We start from the raw sequence: 21,312 nt of genomic DNA, 5'->3' as shown, positions 1-21,312 counted from the left end.
CTCCGGCGATCCTTCCTCCTCAGCTTTCCGAGTAGCCAGAATTACAGGCATGCGCTACCACGCCCGGCTGATTTTTTTTTTGATTTATTGTCGAGATGAGGTCTCACCTGCCCAGGCGGGTCTCGAACCCGCGGGCTCAGGCAATCCACTCACCTCAGCCTCCCAAAGACGCGGGATTACAGGCTGAGCCACCGAGCCCGGCTTGATCTCTACTTTTACCTTTATCCCCCTTGCAGTATTCTCAATTTAGTAGCTGAAGTGAACCTTTTAACTATAACTAAATCATGTGACCCTGTTTAAGTCCCCCCCCCCATTGATCTCCTGTTTGACTCAGTAAAATCCAGCATATGTGTGACCTGGCCCTCTCTTGGTTACCTGTTTGGCATTATCACCTGCAGCTGTTCTTTGTGTTAACTTGACCTCCCTACTGTTTCTAAGATCCAGTGATGCTGTTGTCTGGGCCTCAGCAGGATGCTTCTTCATCTGGAGTGCTTTCCCCACCCCTCTCACGTGGCTCCTTTACCTCCTCTTGCCAAGGCACCTGACTACCCTGTATTCCTTCCAGTCTCCATTACCTTGCCCTGCTTTTTCCATTATGTGGATCAGCTTCTGATTTTCTTTCATTTCCCATGAGAATGTAAATGCCATAAGGACAGTGGTGTTTTGGTCTTTTGTTTTTTGATGTGTCCCAAGCACCTAGAATATTAACTTACACATATTAAGTGTTCAATAAATATTTGTTGAATGAATATTTGTAGAACAAATTTGTTTCACTTCTCAATTTTTTGACTCTGCTTCCTTGATATTGATCCCATTTTCAGGCGTTATGTGAGTCCTGGCAGTTCCTGGAATCCCTCCAGATTCAAACCTAGCCAAAAGGAGGAAAATTCTTTGTCCTGGCACAGTAAAAGGGCTGAGGTTAACTGTGATTAAACTACTTTAAATGCCACATTCAGCCCTTGACAGTCAGCCCTGGCCAGGGAACGCAGTACTCTTTTTGGCCAAGGCTTGAAGGTATTCCAACTCTGAAATTGGAGATGATGTTACAAACAAAAATGTCTGTTGGGGGCATTGAAGTGCCTGAGTAAGTGTTGACAAATGCCTACTCCCATTTATACACTGTTTCACAAAATGGGATCCTTGGTTACCAACTCTGTTAGGAGGATCAGTGGGTGCTCTTTGACCATGCCCCATTAAGTTTGGAAACTTAAATTTAAGCAATTTTTATTCCTGTGGAATGTCTCGGTTTTTAATATGATAATATATTCTGTGAATCTCTAAACCAGAGATGTTTTGTGCAACAGCTTCCCAAAATTTTTTGAACATGGAACCCTTTTCTCTCCAGAATATTCTCATGAACCACCCTATGAGAAATATTGGTGCATGTGCTAAGAACTGTTAGAAAATTGAAGAAAAAACCTTATGCAATAATAAAAAAAGATCCTTTTCAAATGTACAGGACCTAGTTGAAGAAAATAAATTTTTATAATCCCCTAAAGACTTTTAATATACACAAAGACAGTCCTTTGAAAGACAGTCCTATTGAGTTATTTTCAATAGATTTAATGTAGTTGTAATTAAAAATCTAGTTTAGTAGAGAGGGAGGCCAAGGGAGGAGGAGGAGAACTTGTCAAATTATTCTAAAGTTTCTTTTTTGATGGCAAAAAAGAAAACTACTTCAAGGCATATAAGAAAAGCTTACCCTGAGGCTATATGAGGTTCAAACCAGCATCAGGAAGGTGAGCTGTGTCCTCTGGCTGGCCCTGTGAGTCCACTGCCTCTGCATGTCTCCAGAGCTTTGCCAGCATCTGTAGTGTGGTGTTGGCTTTTGGCTGCCAGCTCTCAGGGAAGGGACCTGCCATGTTCCCATGCTGCTGATCCTGGGAAAAGCTAGTTGGGAGTAATTTTAGTTAATCTGTCACTGACGGGTAGGTCCTTCAGGCCTTGTCATTTTTTTTCGGTTTCCCAGAAGTCAGGAGATAGGCCACCCCTGCAGAAATTATGGTCCCTGGTACTGACTGTCGGTGACTGTTCAGTGCAGATAATAGCTGAGAGCTACTTCCGTGGTAGGAGGTGAGGGCTGCGAAGATTTAACTGGAAGGGGAAGTTGAGTATGTTAGGCCCCATGACTAAAATGTCTAGGAAAACCTAGAAGCAAAAATGAGAGTAGAGCTGGGCTCGGTGACTCAGCCTGTAATCCCAATGCTTTGGGAGGGTGAGGTGAGTGAATTGCCTGAGCCCGTGGGTTTGAGACCCACCTGGGCAACTTGGCGAGACCTCATCTCTACAATAAAATCAAAAAAATTAGCCGGGTGTGGTAGCGCACGCCTGTAGTTCTAGCTACTGGGAAGACTGAGGCAGAAGGATCACTGGAGCCCAGCAGGTCGAGGCTGCGGTGACTGAGAGCGTGCTACTACACTCCAGCCTGGGTGACAGAGTGAGACTCCAACTCAAAAAAAAAAAGAAAAAATAAGAGTAGCCAGAGGAATTCTGAAAAGGGATGTGAGCCATATCACATATACAGTGTATTTATGGCAAGGGTATAGTAATTGAAGCTGTAGGAATTGGTGCCTGAGTAAGTAGTTAATAAAATAGAAATACAATTTTAAAAGAACACAAAAGCAGTTTCTAATTAGTGGCATGAATTGGATACTGAGTTGTTAAGGAGTGCCTAATAGATCATTAAAAAATAAAATTCCTATCTTGCAAGTTAACAGAGTAATATTGATATGGCTTAAAGATTTAAATGCTTAAAAATGAAACATAAAACATGAGAGGAAAATACAGGTTGTATTTAAATAAATGACTCAATAAGTTTAGATAATATTGAGGTGAAAAAGGAATTTCCTGTAAGTAAAACTGCAGAAAAATTAGTAAGATTTTATTGTGAGGACTCAGAAAGGTTTGTTCTACTAAATGACAAAATAGTAAACTGAGGGGAAATATTTCCACATGTGACCCTGTGACATAGTTTCCCTATATGAAGAGCTAGGGAAAGTGATGTGCACGCGAGTGTGTGTGTATATGTGTCTGTATGTGTATATGTATATGTGTGAGCAGGATGTGTAATGCCGCCTGGCTGTTGCACACTGTTCCTCCAGCCCATGCACGCTCACTGCTGTGGTGACTGTCTCATGTTTTGTTCTCTCACTACACACTTGACTCTTGGAGGATTACTTTGCTTTTTATTTCTTCCTTGTTGAATAAATGCAAGGAATCAGAAGACACCCTCTGAGGCTCCCCACCTCTGTCTACTTTATACCTGCCTGCCCACATCCCTGCCTGGAGCTGTGTCCCCTTCCATAACTGTCCCTGCTCTGTGGCCTGGTTCTTTCATGGGTAGTAGGTCCCATCACACATGGTCTCGAGGACATGGCTTGGTCAGTCCTTCCTCTCTACCACATCATCCATTTTTTGCCTTGTTACTAGCTCAGTCCCATTAACCTACAGCTTTATGCTAATTTTCCTGTCTTTAAAAAACTACTTTTCTTCTGATTTCCCTTCAGCTACATCCCTGTTTTCTTTCCCTTTAGCACAGAGTCCCTTTTCAAGGTGTCTCAATTCACTCTTTGAATTCTTTCCTCTCTTTTATGAGCTCCTTCCAGGTGGATTTTCAGTTACCCCAGGCCCGAGAAGCTGCTGTCATCCAGGTCATCACTAAAAACAAAGGTCATTTCCCAGTTTGGAATAATAGATTTAGAAAGCAAAATGTTAAGAATGACTACTGCAGCCTAATAGGGTGACTCTCATAATATACAAAAAGGACCAATAAGGGCATGAAAAGAGTCAATTTCTAGAAAGTCAAAGAAATGCAAGTTTAAGACCATAAGATGTATTTCATCCACTGTCCGGTGTTGGCAAGAAAATCTTGAACTCTCATAAGCTTGTGAAACATGAAAATGGTACATTTCTGAAAGCATTTTGGCAGCTTCTATGTTAGCTTTAAAAATGTGTTTATCTTTTGACCTACCCATCCCATTTCTAAGAGTGTGTCTTAAGGAAATAATATATAGTTGCACGCACACACACAGATATGAACAGGAAGGGAAGAACATCAAGGCATTGATTCTGGAAGGGAAAAAAATGAAAATGATTTAAGTATCTGACAACAACAGATTGGTTAAATGATGGCACATCTATATGATAACTACCAAGCAGCCACTTAAAATGATGACGTTTATTAACATGGAAAGATTGTTAGTATATTTTTAGTATTATTCAGTGCAAAGTTTGTGGGGAACAAAGTGTATTATACTCGTGGTTGTGTACATACATATGTGCATATGTATATATGTATGTATATTTGTATGTATAAGAAAATGCCTGGAAGAATACACACCAAAATGTTCCTCAGCTGTGGCCAAGTGACAGAATTTTAGATTTTCTTTTAAAACTTATAATGCTTGTATTAGCAAGAAAAAAAAATGAAAAGAAACTTTTTACAAAAGAAAGAGAAAGAACTAATATCCCAGTAATAGTTTGCTTCCTTTTTCTATTTTTTACATTCAAACATTTGTCACTGACTTGGTTCAGAGCTGGCTGACTTGGACTGACCTGTCCTGTGTCTTAACCCCATCAGACTTAAGATCGTCTGATAGTTTACCAGGCGTGAAAGGGCAGATGGGCCAGATCAAATATTGACCATACTGTTAGCTCAGAGCTGCCTGGGACTCTGTGCTGGTCCACTGGACCGAGTCTACTGGAGGCCGGCTGCTAGGGACCTGCACTGCAGTTCATGTGTGATCACATGAAATCAAAGGGCTTTAGAGGCTCCAGCTTAATAGTATTGCATGGTACAATGGTTTCCTGTTTCTTAGCATGGTGCTTTGTTTCTGTATGAGTGGAAAGTTCATGTGCAACTTTTGTTGTACCACAAGGAACTTTAGACAGTTTTATTGTGAAATATTTACCACCTTGAACATTTAAACAATCTAGCAATCGGATGTATGTGTGTGTGTGTGTGTCTGTGTCTGTGTATCTCCAGCACACAGCTGTATATATCTCATATACACTCATATTTATATACATATACATACAAGATTTTTTTTACAAGATGTAAAAAACAAAAGTTTTTATAAAAGCAATACATGGAGTGATCCCTTTGGGTCCCCTCCCACTGTGGGAGCTTTTCTGTCCTTTCAATAAATCCTGCTTTCAAAAAAAAAAACAATATATGTTCATTGTGAAGAATTTCTAAAAAGTTACAAAGAAATCCATTTTTGAGCCGGGCTCAGTGGCTCAGCCTTTGGGAGGCTGAGATGAGTGGTTTGCCTGAGCCCATGGGTTCGAGACCCGCCTGGGCAGGCAAGACCTCATCTCTACAATAAAATCAAAAAATTAGCTGGGCGTGGTAGCGCGCCCCTGTAATTCCGGCTGCTCAGAAGGCTGAGGCGGAAGGATTGCTGGAGCCCAGCAGGTCGAGGCTGTGGTGGCCGGGAATGGCCACTGCACTCCAATCTGGGCGACAGAATGAGACTCCAACTCAAAAAAAAAAAAGAAATCCATTTTTGCTGCCTTTTTTGATCTTTCAATGCATAATGTAAATGCTTATGCTGTACACTTCAAGTTTATATCTTGCCTGTTTTCACTTAATATTTTATGATTGTGCTCTCATGTCATTAAATAGTCTTCCCTTAAAAAATTCCCATTTGAAAGATAAACTGGTCAAAGCTGGGTGAATCTGTTAATGATTCTGTATATGCCATTTCCTGGAGGTGCCAGATCTTCTGAAGTCTCCTGTCTTTCTTGGGAGTTGGTATCTTGGTGAGTAGCTCTACCATCCAGCTTGAGTTGAACATTTAAAGACTGGCAGGCTTTTGTTTGAGTAAACTGGAGGGGTCATGAAAGACCATAAGACTGACATTTGCAGATGGGAGCTTTAGTTTCACTTTCCCCAAGACAGCAAGAAATATTCTATCACAGAAAGATGACTATTTTTAGCTTTTCTTTCTGCTGGTGAGGGGGAAGAGCGAATATTTTTAGAGCAGTTGAAAGTACAGCCGTTTCGGTTAGCTCAGTGTTTCCATCATCGGAATTTCATAACATTGTTTATTTTATGCGTCTAGTTTTTTACATTCCTATGTTTTGAGTTTTTGTAAATTGCAGTATGATTCCTTTTTTAATTTTTGATCTAGTTCATCTCTTGGGACCGATGTATAAAAAAAAAAAGATAAATTTAATTTTTTAGAGTTGGAGTCTCACTCTATCACCCAGACCGGAGTGCAGTAGCATGTTTACCGCCACCCCAGTGTTGACCTGCTGGGCTTGGCGATCTTCCACCTCAGCCTTTCAAGTAGGTGGAACTACAGGCATGCGCTACCACACCCGTCTAATTTTTGATTTACTGTAGAGACAAGGTCTCGCCAAGTTGCCCGGGCTGGTCTTGAACCCATGGGCTCAGGCAATCCACTCGCCTCAGCCTCCCAAGTGCTGGGATTACAGGTTGAGCCACTGAGCCCAACCAAAAAATTTAAAGCCATAACTTTCTCTCGGCACACTTTGTATATTTGAAATTATAATTCTATCCTTCTGGTCATTGTGGGCAATGATTGTCTTTCTTGGAGATGACACTTGGGTAATTAGTACTTACAAGGAGATGGGTTGACACTCTTCTCCTATAAGTATAATAACACTTACTATTCACAAGAGAGATCCCATGGAAAGTATCCTTATTATGACACTACTGGGGCATTCACTCAAGCATTCCCCCAGATGGTGCCATGGGGTAAGTGGAAATTTGAATGATTTTGTTTTCTACCCCTAATGAGAGCTACTGATGACAAGTACACAATGGTGAAGGTCACACCGAGAGAGTGAGTTAGTAGCTGAAGGACACTCATCCCACAGCCCCAGTCAGTATTCAAAAACTCTTGTCTTAGCAAAATTTGAAATTACAGTACATTAAAGAACTTGAAGGACCTGCAGGGTTGGTGTCAAATATTCAAAACACTATGATAATTGGTTCATAAATTTGAGATACTAATATCACTGTCGATTGTAGATGTGAAAACTATTCAAGATCTCATATTTAGTGTTAACATCAGAGACTTGATACGCTCCTCACACCTGGACCTGTTGCTCTCTGTCATCAGTGCCTACCATTCCATCCCCTGAGACAGCTCTAGCCAAGGTCACCTGGCTAGTTCTTTTTTTTTTTTTGAGTCAGAGTCTTACTCTGTTACTCAGGCTGGAGTGCAGTGGTATGCTCCCGGCCACCCCAGCATCCATCTACTGGGCTCAAGTGATCCTTCTGCCTCAGCCTTCCAAGAAGCCGGAACTACAGGCATGCACTACCACGCCTGGCTAACTTTTTGATATATTGAAGAGATGAGGTCTTACCAAGGTGCTCAGGCAGTCCTCTCACCTTGGTCTCTTAAAGTGCTGGGATTTATAGGTATGAGCTACCATGCCTGGCTCTAGTTCTTCAGCCCAGTTTTCTTGGCTGGCCTCTACACACCTAACACTGTCCACACCTGCTTTGGCATCTCTCCTCCCTCAGTGTCCAGGGAGATTGCTTCCTGCTTTACCAATCTGTGTTTCTGGCTGTTTGATTCTGAACTTGATCATTAAATGCCTGTCCTGGTTCCCCAGGGTTTTGTGCTCTGTCCCTTTTCCCCTGCCTTTCTTTACCTTTTCACCTTGGCCACTTTTTTTTTTTTTGGAATCAGGGTCTCTGTTTCTCCAGGCTAGAATGCAGTGTCATGATCCTGGCTCACTGCAATCTCGACCTGCTGTCTGTCTCAGGTGATCCTTCCACCTCCTTTAAGCAAAGGAAAACTATATCAGATTGATATCTGGTATACACAAAAGGATGAGAAACACTAGAAACGGATGCAACATAGATAAATATAAGAATTGTTTTATTACTATTTAAGTGTCTGTAAAGACGATTGTTTAAAGCAAAAATGTGACAACATACTGTGATGTTTAAAACTAATAAACTCATATAGGAATAAAATGTATGATAAGAACAGCACGAAGACCAGGAGGGGAAATAAAAATGAACTGTTGTTAAGTATGCACGTAAAGGGTCAAATGTCACTTGAAGGTAGACTGTGATGAATTAAAAAATATATACTACAAATTCTTAAGCATCCACTAAAATAATGCACCAAAGAGTTATAGTTATTAAACCAACAAAGAAGATAAAAATGAAATCTCACACACACACACACACACACACACACACACACACACACACACACACACACACTAATCCAAGAGAAGGCATATAAGAAGAGGGAAAGGGGAAAAAGAACAGACGGGACAAAAAGAAAACACACACCAAGATGGTAGACCCAAAACTAAACATGTCAATAATAACAAAACGTGAGTGTGCTAAATAACACAATTAAAAGGCTCTTAGCAGATTGACAGATACCAGATACTCTTTATAAAAAGAGCTATAAGCTGTTTATAAAAAATCCACTTTAAATTTAAAAGCACAAACAGGGAAAAAGTTTAAAGTATGAAAAGATATACCATGGTAACAAGTAAGGGTAAGATGTATCATGATCAAAACAAAGGTGAATGAACTGGGCACAGTGGTGTGTGCCTGTAGTTACTTAGGAGGTTGAGGCAGGAGGAGTTCAAGTCCAGCCACTGTGCCTGGCCTAGCTTGTATTATTTCCATAAGAAATGATTTCTTCTTGTCACTGAGTCTAAGAAGTTTGGTTATGGTATAATTTTGACGTTACTTTCTTGCTTCTTGTGCGTGGCACTTGTTGAGTGTCTTGGCCAAACACTCCTTATTTCTTTGAAATTATGCCTTTTCCTGCTTTCTGTATGTCTGGGTGTTTCTTATTTTACTTGACGCTAAGTGCTGGTGCCCAGGGATTCTGGTATATTTTGATTCCACTTGAGAGTCCCAGGTAGTCTCATCCACTCCCTTAATTCCATCTGCTCTCTGTATGAGGGATGTCCTGCTTGTTTATCTCCACCCTGCCCTCTTCTTAAGTTCCAGATTTTTATTTCCTTACAGTCATCTGACATAAGTAAGTCCAAAGGTGCCATGATAAACTCGCTTGGAGTGATAACTTGCTGAAGCCTCTCAGAGCAAAGGATGAGCTCCAAGTACGTGGGCAGGTTGCTAGAGGACCGAACCCGGAGGACCCAGAGAGGCTGGGGTGCGGTGACCACCTTCACTGTAGCCCCGCTAGAAAGGCAAATGCCCTCATACCTGGCACTCTCCAGTAGATAACAAGAGGAACTGTAACTCCTCCGGGAGTTGGGCCTAGAAGAGTGATTGTGGATTAGAAGGGAGGTATCAGGATGGGAGTCCCAGGTGCAGTTGCTGGGTGGTTGGGCACAGTGCCAAGCCCAGTGAGCAATGGGAGCGGAACCTGAGTTATGCAGAGGAATGTGGGCCCAGAGGCCAGTGAGCCATTGCTGGGAGGTCAGAAGAAATCTTTACACCGTGGCTCAAGAGCACCACACGAGCCCTGCCTCTTTTTCTTTAGGTGATGATTTCATCTTGGTTGGTTTTGTAGAAGAAAATTATACGCTGCTATAGCTTAATTGGAATGTCATGCCAGGATGAATGGTTCTCTTCCTGAAGTGGGGAGCTAACAAGAACCTTGAAGCAGGAGGGGTGCTACTATCTCTGATACTCAGATCCTTTGGAGGAGTCACAGTCACTAGTTTTTCAGAACTCAGCGGTGTGGTGTCCGCACTGATTCCTTTTCGTTTAGTTTCTCACTCAACTAAATAAGCCAACTAGAGAAACCCTAAGAAAATAGAATTTTGTTTCCTTTCTTGGAAAGTATCTGTAAGAATTGAGAATCTCAAACTTTTCCTATAAGGTAAAAGTTAATTTTAAAAATTGCATTTCTAAATCTCAGAGCTTTTTACATACAAAATTGTGTGTTTTAGAGACAGAGTCTTGCTCTGTTGCCCAGGCTGGAGTGTTGTGACACAATCACAGCTCACTGTGACCTCAAATTGCTAGGCTCTCTAAATTGCTGAGTCCTCTAGCCTCAGTCTCCTCAGTTTCCTGAGTAGCTGGGACTACAGGCACACCAGCATGCCCAGCTTTTTTTTTTTTTTTTGAGTTGGAGTCTCACTCTGTGCTCAAGCAGGAGTGCAGTGGCATGCTTACAGCCACCGCAGCCTCGAGCTAAGTTGGACTTAGGCGATCCTTCCGCCTCAGCCTTCCAAGTAGCTGGAATTCCAGATGCACGCCACCATGCCCACCTAATTTTTGTGATTTATTGTAGAGACGCGGTCTCACCAGGTTGCCCAGGCTGGTCTCGAACCCTCGGGCTCCTGCAATCCTTTTGCCTCAGCCTCCCAAAATGCTGGGATTACATGCTAAGCCATCACACCCTGCCTTTTTTTTTTTTTTGGTAATTTTTTGTAGAGAGAGGGTCTTGCTATATTGCCCATCTGGTCTTAAACTCCTGGCCTCAAACAAACCTCCTATCTCAAAGCATTGGCATGACAGGCATGAGCCCTATGACTGGCCTGAAATTCTTATATGCAGTTCTAATCTTTTCCCCTTCACCCACCTTAAGTTGTGAGTTTACTGTTCTGGGGGTTTCTTTGATATTAAAATTGCAGCTTCTGTTTAACCTCATTCTTGCCTTTAAGTTCTTGGTATCCATTGTAAATCTAACTTTTAAAAGTCATTTTAAAGTTAGCACATTAAGAAACTCAGCATGGTTAAAGTTAAAAAGTGCTGCATAGAGGACACCCTTCTGTGGAGTGTCATGGAGAGTATCTTCTAGGTAAGCCTGTTGGTTTCTGTAGTGTAAACAGATGGTAGGGGCCAGTTTGCTTAGAAACTGGTTCAGGTAGCTCAGAGCTGCTTCTGAACATGTGTCCAGGTGAACTCACAGGATCAGTACCCAGTTAAGTATATTCTGTGATGCTTATAGAAACTTTATTTGTAAAAGGAAACTTGGATAGCCTGTGTCTTCAATGAGTGTATTAATGAGATAGATATGCCTTCACTACTCTTGTGCTTCATTGTGAATGATAATGTTGATATGTTTGTACCGTGTCCATACATATTGCTAGCAAAAAACACAGGTACCAAAGATGTAAACATAGCATAAATCATTTTTTGTTAGACAAAAACAAAAAAGAGTCACACACACACGCACGCACGCACGCATCCAGGCATCTGAAGAGCTGAGAAAGTATTTACCAATAGCATCTTTGACTCTTTCTCTGTTGTCTGAATTTTTCTAATTGTATCATCTACTTAGCTAATGATGATGAGAAAGAAGTTTATTTCCATTTTGATATGAAAACCAAATAACTGGAGGTTTCAGAGAATTGAATCAAGTTGTTGCCCTTGCATTCTTCAGCTCCTATTGGCCATATCTATGAACAGAAATGAAGCATGTCCTGTAAAGGCAAGTGGAAGTTAAGAAGATCTCGTTCTTACCTCAGGGACACACAGAGCTTTCTTATTCTTTGCCCACTTCCCACAGCTGTGATTGGTGCTATTTCTTAGGTTTTACTTTTTTTTTTCCTCCATTCAAAGTTATAAATGAACATAGCTTAAGGGGTCAAAAATAGGCTTGTGTTTAAAACATCACACATCCTCATATTCTATTCTTTCCCTTTTCCTGAGGGCAACCATTTTAACCTCTTTTGGCTTTTAAACATTTAATCTATAAATAATACAATTGCATTGCAAATTCTTGAATTTTCAGGTTTAGGCATTATATATTGAATTTCCACCACAGTAAAGAAGGATTTGGCTTATTTTTCACCCCTACCATAGAATCCATTTGTCTCCTCTCTTGATTATATTGTAATTTTGTTTAAGTCATCCCATTTTTAAGCACTGTTTGTAGCTAGGTAATGTGGTGAATACTTGCTTATTTTCCCTGTATTTAGTAATGGTATTTTTTCTTTCTTCCTGTGTACTCATTCATAGTTTTTTGGTTTGTTTGTCTGTTTGTTTTGCCACCGTGTAAATCTTCTCATAAGATGAATGTCTAAATGCACATGCAGGAGGTAACTGTCAGGTTCGTCTTCTGTACTTCTCCTCTCCCTTGCCTTCTGAACAGATGCTCTGCTAGCCCTTGACAAGCTGTCGTCTGAGGTCTTCTTTATCATCTTGGATATTCTTTTACCTCTTGCCCTTGTCAGTCTCCTATGCCTTGTGCTCACGTCCTGGTCTTTCTTTTTAGTGTGGCATATCCCCGAGTAGTTAGTTCATAGGGAAATGCTGCATAGAAGGTAAATGACAGACTTTGCATGTCTGAAAATGTTTTATTCTAGTCTCATATTTATTTGATAGTTTGGCTGGGTATAACATTCATGCTAGAAATAATTATCCTTTAGAATTTTGAAGACATTGATTTTTCCATTGCCTTCTACTGATAATGCTTTTGGAAAGTTCAAAGCTATCCTGGCTTCTGATCTTTTTATGTAACAGTTCTTTCCCCCACCTCTCCAGAAACACATAGGATTCTTTTTATTCCCAGTGTTCTAAAATGGTCTTACCATATTGGCCAGTGTTAGCTATTATATTGGAAATGTAATGGTAATTTGGAAACTTGTTCTTTAGTCTTAGGGCATTTTCTTTAATTAGTTCATTAATTATTTCCTGTTTCTGCCCTCCATTCTAACTCTCTTCTCTCCCTTTGGAGTTCCTATTTCCAAACTAACTCTCTAATTTTCTTTTTCTTTCTTTCTTTTTTTTTTGTGTTGGAGCCTCACTCTGTCACCCAAACTGGAGTGTAGTGGCATGTTCATGGCTACCACGACCTCGACCTGCTGGGCTCAGGTGATCCTTCTGCCTCAGCCTTCCAAGTACCTGGAACTACCACACCTGACTTATTTTTTTATTTTATTGTAGAGACGAGGTCTCACCAAGTTGTTAGGGCTGGTCTTGAATGCCTGAACACAGGCAATCCTCTCACCTTGGCCTCCCAAAGTGCTGGGTTTACAGGCTTGAGCCACTGCGCCTGGCCTTAATTTTCTTATCTGTTTTCTTCCTCCTTGTCTTTTTGCTTTACTTTCTGGGAGATTTCCTTAACTTTATTGTCCAGTCTAAAAAGCCCTTGTTGGGCTTTTCCTTTCTGCTGCCATATTCTTGTGCTCCAAGAACCTTTTTTGTGTACACATAAGATGCAGGTGTTTCTTTTTCAACAAAACCTGGTTAGTTGTTTTACAGTTGTAGTATCTTATTATTGTGGTTATAAATGATAACTTTTCAGAGACTTTGAAAGTTTTTCTAACAGCTGCATAATCTCTGCTCCCAGCTACTTTTTTTTCTAATTATCATTTGGTCCTATTATTCTATGCTAAAGACTTTCCTCTGATATTTGGTCATATTGACATGTCTTTTCATTTTTTTAACGTGGACATACGATCAGAGTATTGGAGAAAGGGCCTGGGGACCAGGTTACTTCATAAACAGATTTCTAACAAATTCTCCTTATTTCAGCCATCTTTCTGTTAACCCAACTTCTAGAGGTTATTTTGCATTGTAAATTAAGTTAATTATCCTATCTGACTCAGCTTTACTGCTGGGTTAGGATGTGTTTTTTTGTTTTGTTTTGATTTTTCTTAATTGTTTTGAGTTGGAGTCTCACTCTGTTGCCCAGTCTGGTGTGCAGTGGCATGTTTATGGCCACCACCACTTTGATCTGCCGGGCTCAGGCGTTCCTTCCGCTTTAGCCTCCCAAGTAGCTGGAAATACAGGCATGTGCCACTATGCCCCGTCTAATTTTTTTTTTTTTTTTTTTTTTTTTATTGTAGAGATGAGGTCTCAGTTGCCCACGCTAGTCTCGAACCCCGGGGCTCAGGCAATCCTCTTACCTCTGCCTCCTAAAGTGCTGGGATGACAGGTGTGAGCCACCTCGCCCAGCTAGGATAGGAATTTTCAGCTGTGACTGTTCTTTTTGAATCACCTAGAATACTTTTAAGACCAGTGCCTGCATCTCAGTTAGAGTTGGTTGTAATTTAGGGTGTGGTCCGCATTTCCTGTCCACGTTATTCTAGTGTATAGCCAGCTTTGAGAATCCTGATCTTTAAAAAGTTTGAAACAAGTGACAAAGGGCAACAGATTCTAAAAATGTGACTGTCATCTATTAAAACATCTCCGCTGGGCTCGGTGGCTCAGCCTGTAATCCCGTGCCTTGGGAGGCTGAGGTGAGTGGATTTTCTAAGCCCGTGGGTTCGAGACCTGACTGGGCAACTTGGTGAGACCTCATCTCTACAATAAATCAAAAAAAATTAGCCGGGTGTGGTAGTGCGCGCCTGTAGTTCCAGCTACTTGGAAGCCTGAGGCGGAAGGATCGCCGGAGCCAGCAGGCCGAGACTGCAGTGGCCAGGAGCGGCCAATGCACTCCAGTCTGGGCAACAGAGAGAGACTCCAACTCCAACAACAACAAAAAAAATCCAATTTTGCTGGAAGTGACAAGCTTTCTTACCAGTATTAGGCATTGAGAATGAATTTCTCTTGAGGGTCTGTTCCTCTTTGCATTCTAACAAACAAGAACTCAGTAGCCAAAATTAAGTTCTTACTGGAAGTGGGAAATAGATAATACTGTAAAAAAATCAAGCTAGAGGTACAGAGGATAGATGAGAGACAGTCACAGAGTGTGCAGTAAATAAATGAGATTAGAAAAGATGAGAAATGGGCAACCTCTTTCAGGTCTCCTCCTATGGGAGCTTTTCTGTCTTCTTAATAAATCCTACTTAAAAAAAAAAGAGAGAGAAAAGAGAAGAGAAGATAAGAAACATCAGTGATAAGAATCTAAAATAGAAATAGTGAATTTTTTTCTCTCAGAAAACTAAATGTGTGGATGAATAGCAGTAACCAGTGGTAAACCAAAACAAGCTTTTACCTATATTATATGTGTTACTTAACATGTATTTGTTGAATTTTGTGTCTTGAGTTTCAAGTGTCTGGATTATTTATAAAACAATATATTTACTTGACCATAAAGATATTATCTAATTCAAAACAGAAACTTTTAGTTGCCCTGAGTATATTAAAACAGATTTTTAGGAAGTAAAGAATAGATTGTGAAATTAAGGCATTACACATGAAAAGTTGAAAGAAACACTGCATGCTTTTGTCATTTAAAAAGGTGAAGACCCAAGAATTTAGTTTAAATTTAGAAAAATAACAAACAGAAGAAAAAATATAATGAAGCTAAAAGTAAAGATTATTTTAAAGGGGGATGTGTGTGTGTGTGTATGTGTGTAGTGGATACTTTGCAGACATTGATGTGAATGATACAATTGTGTGTGTGTGTTGAAATGAAAAAAAAATTCTCAAAACTCAAAATCTTAATGAAAAAAACAAATTGCGAAATAATTATTTTTACACACACACATTTACATAGATTTGTATGTGTTTACAAGTCCAGATTGTTCATAATATTTAGTGTTTTTCTTCCTGTGGCAAGGCAGCAAGATTATGAGGTACACTTATGTACTTGGTATTGGTTTTTGTTTTTTTTTTACAGTGAGTACTGTATATATTTTGTAATTGGAGCAAAGATATGTCCATTTTGAGGGGAATATTACAGATGAGGAAACTAAAGTGTGGAAAAGTCAATTTGCCCAATGTCACACAATTATGCAATGATGGAACTGGGTGAGAACCCAGAAGTCTGACTCTTAAAGTCTGTTATCTTATTTAGAGTTTAAATAGAAATTTAGCCAGGTACAATAGCTGACACTTGTAGTCCTAGCACTTTGGGGCCAAGGTATGAGGATCACTTGATCCCAGGAGTTTGAGGCCAGCCTCAGCAGCATAGCGAGATCCTGTCTCTAAAATATATATTTTTTAAAAATTATAAAGAATATTTCTAGGCAGTAGTGGACACTGCTGACAGGGGTGGGAGGTGGGCGGGACACCTAATAGCACAAAGGGTACCTGGTACTAATCCAGGTGAAGCAAGGACCACTTGGAGGCCCAAACTTCACCTGCACATGTATTACTTATATACCTAATTCTGACGTATACCCCACATCTTTATAATTAAATAAAGTTATAAAAAAGAAAATTTTTTTGGAAAAAATATAAGAAGGAAAAAATTGTAACAAAAGGATGTGGAAATTCATCTAGATGCCCATGTTAAAGTTCTGAAAAGAGAATAGATGAAGATAAACTGTGTACCACATGTTCTCACTCATAATTACGCTGACCGTTTATCATAACACTCCATGAATGGGATTGGCAGTAGTGGGTCATTTGGTTGGCGACAGGGGTGGGGGGTGGGGAGGCACATAACACTAATAAGGGTATCTGATCCCAAACCAGGCGAAGTGAGAACCAAGGGAGGCCCAAACTTCACCTGTATGATGACCATTTTTATACCTAACCCTGAATTGTACCCCACATCTTTAAAATTTTTTTAAAAGACACTAAAATATAATGAAGTCATAACAATTAAAAAATAGAGTACCAGCACCAGGATAAAAAGACCATTGGGAAAGTGGCCCAGAAGTGAAACACGCTGGGTATAAGGATTTAATAAAGAATCAAAGAAGCTCACACACCATAGGGAAGGAAAGGGCTACTTCACAAATGGTGTTAGTATGCCTGTAAGCAACTGGGAATAACAGAAATTTAGATTTAGCAAATATATACTAAAATAAGTTCTAGATAGATTAATTATGTAGAAACAGTAAGCCAAAGACTATAGTTTTGTATTGATTGAATTTGAAAAAGGGAACACCTAAGTTTAAAATTAGTAGACTTTATAAAGGAGATGGTTGACAGAATAGACTGCATAAAAACCTAACTTTTTTTTCCTTTTGTATTTTCTTTTTTTATTTTAAAGATGTGAGGTACAGTTCAGTTAGGTTTTCTGAGTCAGAGTCTCACTCTTGCCCAGGTTGGAGTGGAGTGGCACACTGCTCGCTGCCACCGCAGCCTCACCCTGCTGGGCTTAGGCATCCTTCTGCCTTAGTCTTCCAAGAAGCTGGAATGACAGGCATGCGGCACAACACCCGACTAATTATATAAATTATTTTAGAGATGAGGTCTCGCCATGTTGCTCAGACTGGTCTCGAACCCTTGAGCTCAGGCAGTCCTCTCGCCTCCATCTCCTAAAGTGCTGGGATTATATATGAGAGCCACTGTGTCCGGCTAAAACCTAACTTTTACATTATCCAAAAATGTAGCCCAAATGAAAAAAACTGTAGCAGACTGGAGGAAATATTTGTAGCAAATTTTCAAGCTTTAATATTTGTATATATGAAACCCTGATGCACATGTATAAATGGATACAGAACCAGATTGGACAGTGAACTAAATAGGAAATTCAAGTAAACAAGCATGGAAATATTTTGAATGCAAATTAAACTACTTAGGCATTACTAGGATCCACCCATAAAATTAGCAGCTATTCTCATGCTGGCCAGAGTAGGGTGTAATTCTTTAGATGCATAGATTGCTAATGGTCTTATATATAAAACAACCATTTGGAAAGCATTCTTGTGATATGTCAAGATTCATTAAAAATCTCCATCTTTTTGGCCCTGAAATCTCACATCTGGGAATTGATCCAAAGAAAAAAATAACCTGTTCCTCCTCTTTCATAAAACAAACTTGTAAACCCAAGATGTTCTCAGAGTTGTTTCAAATGGTGAAAAATTAGAAACAACCTCAGTGACTAATCAGGGAGTAATTAAAAATTTCAGGTACCTCCTGATGGAATCTAGTACAATAATTAAAATGTGGTAATAGAGATTGCGAATGAAACATGTGAGAAGGGTACTTTTTAAAAGTGAGCTTTCATGTTGTACACAAAATTTAACATAAGAATAAAGAGAAATACATAAAAACGATAGACAGTTATGATAAGGAGAAATAGACAATTCTCTCCTGTTTTCTGTGATCCAGTGTAGTGGGAGGATGCGTTGGTGTAGGTCCAGCACCTCGTTGGGGAGCTCAGAGACCTGTGTGGTGAGATGAGCATGGAGACAGGAGATGGGTAAACCGGAGCCCTAGGTCTGACTCTTCTACTTACCAACATGAAACCCTGACAAGTTAGTAACTGCTCAGACCTCAGTTTCTCCATCTGAAAAGGAGGCTAAAATACTTTTTCCGTGATTGTTGTGTGGATTAGCAGTACTAGAGGGCAGTTAATAAAAACAGTGTTCTACTCACATCACATCTGAAGTAATGAATCAACCACCTTACAGGCAGCCGTAAATCTCAGGTGGTTGACAACCTTGTGAAACAACCAAAGAAATGAGGTTTATTTCTTGCTTATGTTACTTATTAGCTGCAGGTTGGCAGTGGCTCTGCCCTGTGTTCTCTTTGCTTGGAGATCAAGGCAGAGGGGAGAGAAAGATAGTAAAACCATAGGATGGCTCTTACAGGACTGCTTGGCCGTGTATGGTTCCATTCCTGTTTCACTGGCCAAGGGTGATGTCATGGTGCCAGAGGTACCATTATCCCGTTGGGATCGGCCAGTACAGGACAATACATACTGTGAACAGGTAATATATGCTATGACAGCATGTCCAGTTCTGGCTGTCACTTTAATAAAGGTGTAACAATGTGGGCCATGACCAGTAAAGGAAGGTTGGGATGGTGAGTAATTCCGAAATCCTGCCTGAAATAGCAGGAAGAGGCGATGGAGAGGGAGGAGCCATTCATGCTGTCTGCAGGTATTTGAAGAGTGCTGTCTCTGAATGGTAAGGTTAGTTGAACGCTGCTTGACATCAGGGTGGAGGACATACAGCATTACATATTCTGATTCAGTGTAGTGGCATGAGGAGAGGGAGAAAAAAGAAATGGTTGCTTTCGAAAGCTGTTACTTCATGTATAGTCCTCAAAACTAGCCCTGAAAGGGTGTGTGTATGTTTGTGTGTTTAAATGTCAGAGGAAACAGACTCAGAATGGGCAAGAACCCAAGGTCACATGGCACATAAGTGGCAAAACCGGTTTGGAATCCAGGTCTATGTAATCTCATCCCTTTCCACTACATTTGCTGCACTTTCTTGGGCTGTGAGCTTTCTTACAATTAAACTGTTCATCACCAGCCATCTTCTGCCTGACAATGGAAGGGTTAAAAGGAAGGCTGGACCCCAGAGCCATGGTCTGCAAGCTTACTTGGTCACATGTACCTCTCAGAAAAATACTTGAGCACACACACACTACACACATGCACACTATATACACACACTTACATGTGTGTGTGTATATACATATCATTGTACTAATACTGTTTATGTGTATGTTGTAAAATATGTAGGATATTCCTGACACAAAAGATGATGCATATTGGAGATGATGTATGTTAATTACCCTGATCTGATCACTATACATTATATGTATCATCAACATGTCATTGTGTACCCCATTAATATATATGTCCAATTACTTGGCAATTACAATTTTTAAAAAAAACATATAGGACAAAAGTTGTAAAAGATTATGATTTTACATAAAGTTTTAGATTTCCTTTGTAAATTAGATTTTAGGCTTCATGTAAAATGTCAACTTCTTAAAGCTGGTCTTTTACAAATGGATTTCTTTCCTGTCTCCCCATGGCTTGTCTTTTGTTCCACGGAGATACATGACCGCACATCAGGGGTTGCTGTTTTAGATGACTTTGTAAGATTCCTTTCAATATGAGGATTTGATGAGTCTGTTTGTCCGGAATTTTTCTGAAAGGGCTAATGATAGCTTAATTCACTTTCAGAAAGGTTTTTAGATAGCGAGTCTGAAACCCAAACTACAAAGACTTCTCTGGAACTGGAGCAGTGAGTAAGTAAGCCTAAGAACCCCAGAGTGTGAAAGGTGATCTTCCAGATAAATGGTAGCAACCCTCTAAGCATTCTAATATCTCCATACAAGGAGACATAAGTAGGGTTATTAGTGAGTAAGAAACCTGATTTCTGTTTGTGGCACAAGAAACAGCCTCAGTATTTTACTCTTATCTTCTTTTTCTAAATCTTTATGTGTCTAAAACTCACTGTAGTCATATATTCTAAAATGAATCTGTAATGTTGCCTAGAGAGTAATACGAATTTTTGTACTTGGGAGATTATTTTAATGTTTTAGAATGGAGCCAAAGATTTAAATTAGACTGAGTCTACTGACTAAAATTTATAGAGTTGTCCCTAAGAGGCAACGGAGTTAGTTACCTGCATTGCCTGACAGAGGGAAATGTTTGCTGCTTGTCTACATTTGAGTCCTCAGTTACTGGCCATTGCCAGGTTGGTGCTTCACAATTAACATTACTCTTTCGGTTAGTGACTTCCCAGATGACGTAAAGCAGAAAGCAAATCTAGCCTTTAAAAGATACTCTTGACAGGGTGTGGTAGCTCATGCCTATAATCCCAGCACTTTGAAAGGCCAACATGGGATTATTGCTTGAGTCCAGGAGTTCAAGACCAACCTGGGCAACATGGCAAGACCTCATTCTACAAAAAATTAGAAAATTTGCTGGGTGTGGTGGCATGTATCTGAAGTCCCCCCTAACTTGGGAGGCTGAGGCAGAAGGATCACCTAATCCCAGGAGGTCGAAGCTGCAGCGTTCTGTGATCATGCCAGTGCACTCCAGCTTGGGCAACAGAGCAAGACCCCGATTCAAAAAAGGAAGAAAACAAAAAAACCTCCTATATTGAGGTGAAATTTTAGATCAGTAATATTCTTTTCCATTGGTTTTTTTTCTCGTAGTGATACATTTGTCCTGATTTTTTTGATATGACATACTGCAATTTGGGTGGTAGTTGTAAAGGAAGTGTTTCTTGCAAGTAGGATCAAAACCAGCTTAAGCAAGAGATTTCAGCATGGGTCATAAGTGACCCACAGGCCAGGAGTTCCTTAGTAATAATCTAGTGATCATTTTATTCAGTAAAATTACCTTGGAAAAGTACAGTTTAAATAGTTTAATCCAATATTTCCTAAATGTTTGTATTCCTTTATTCATTCATTCAGTAAGTAGTCATATAGTGCTGCTTTGTGCCAAGCACTGAGGACTAGTGAGCAGTAGTGTTCACCAGTTTTTAAACTATGCCTACCATATTGAAAGCCAGTTGACGAGTGTAGCCTCTAATGCATACTGGAGGGATCCCTGCTTGGCCTGACTGCGTGCACTACTTGTTGGCGTGTTCTCTCTCTCTTCCCCTCCCTCCTGCTTTATTCCCTTCCTTCCCTTCTTACAACTTCTCCTGCTTGGAAATAGTGACAGTAAGCAGATTTGAATCAAATCACCTAAGAACAGGAATGAGACTTTGTGATATTTATTGTATGAAAATTGCATGGTAGGGCTCAACAGATGGTGAAAAGTCTTGAATTTGCCTTAAAAACCAAATGTCACCTCACCCATGCCGATCTCAAGGTGGGTGTGTTTGTTCAGAATCCACATATCTTCA

General features: G+C 40.2%; 1 protein-coding gene across 1 annotated transcript in view; it reads left to right on the top strand.

Moving 5' to 3' along the window:
* PIAS1 (protein inhibitor of activated STAT 1) overlaps positions 1 to 21,312 on the top strand; it is a 93,782-nt gene that overhangs the window by 29,620 nt on the left and 42,850 nt on the right. The window lies entirely within an intron of this gene.

The sequence above is a fragment of the Carlito syrichta genome, unplaced genomic scaffold, assembly GCF_000164805.1.
Source record: "Carlito syrichta isolate Samal-C Ts95f unplaced genomic scaffold, Tarsius_syrichta-2.0.1 Scaffold305635, whole genome shotgun sequence".
NCBI classification, from domain to species: Eukaryota; Metazoa; Chordata; class Mammalia; order Primates; family Tarsiidae; genus Carlito; species Carlito syrichta.
The sequence above is the reverse complement of the archived record's forward strand: the minus strand, read 5'-3'. Positions and strand labels throughout refer to the sequence as shown.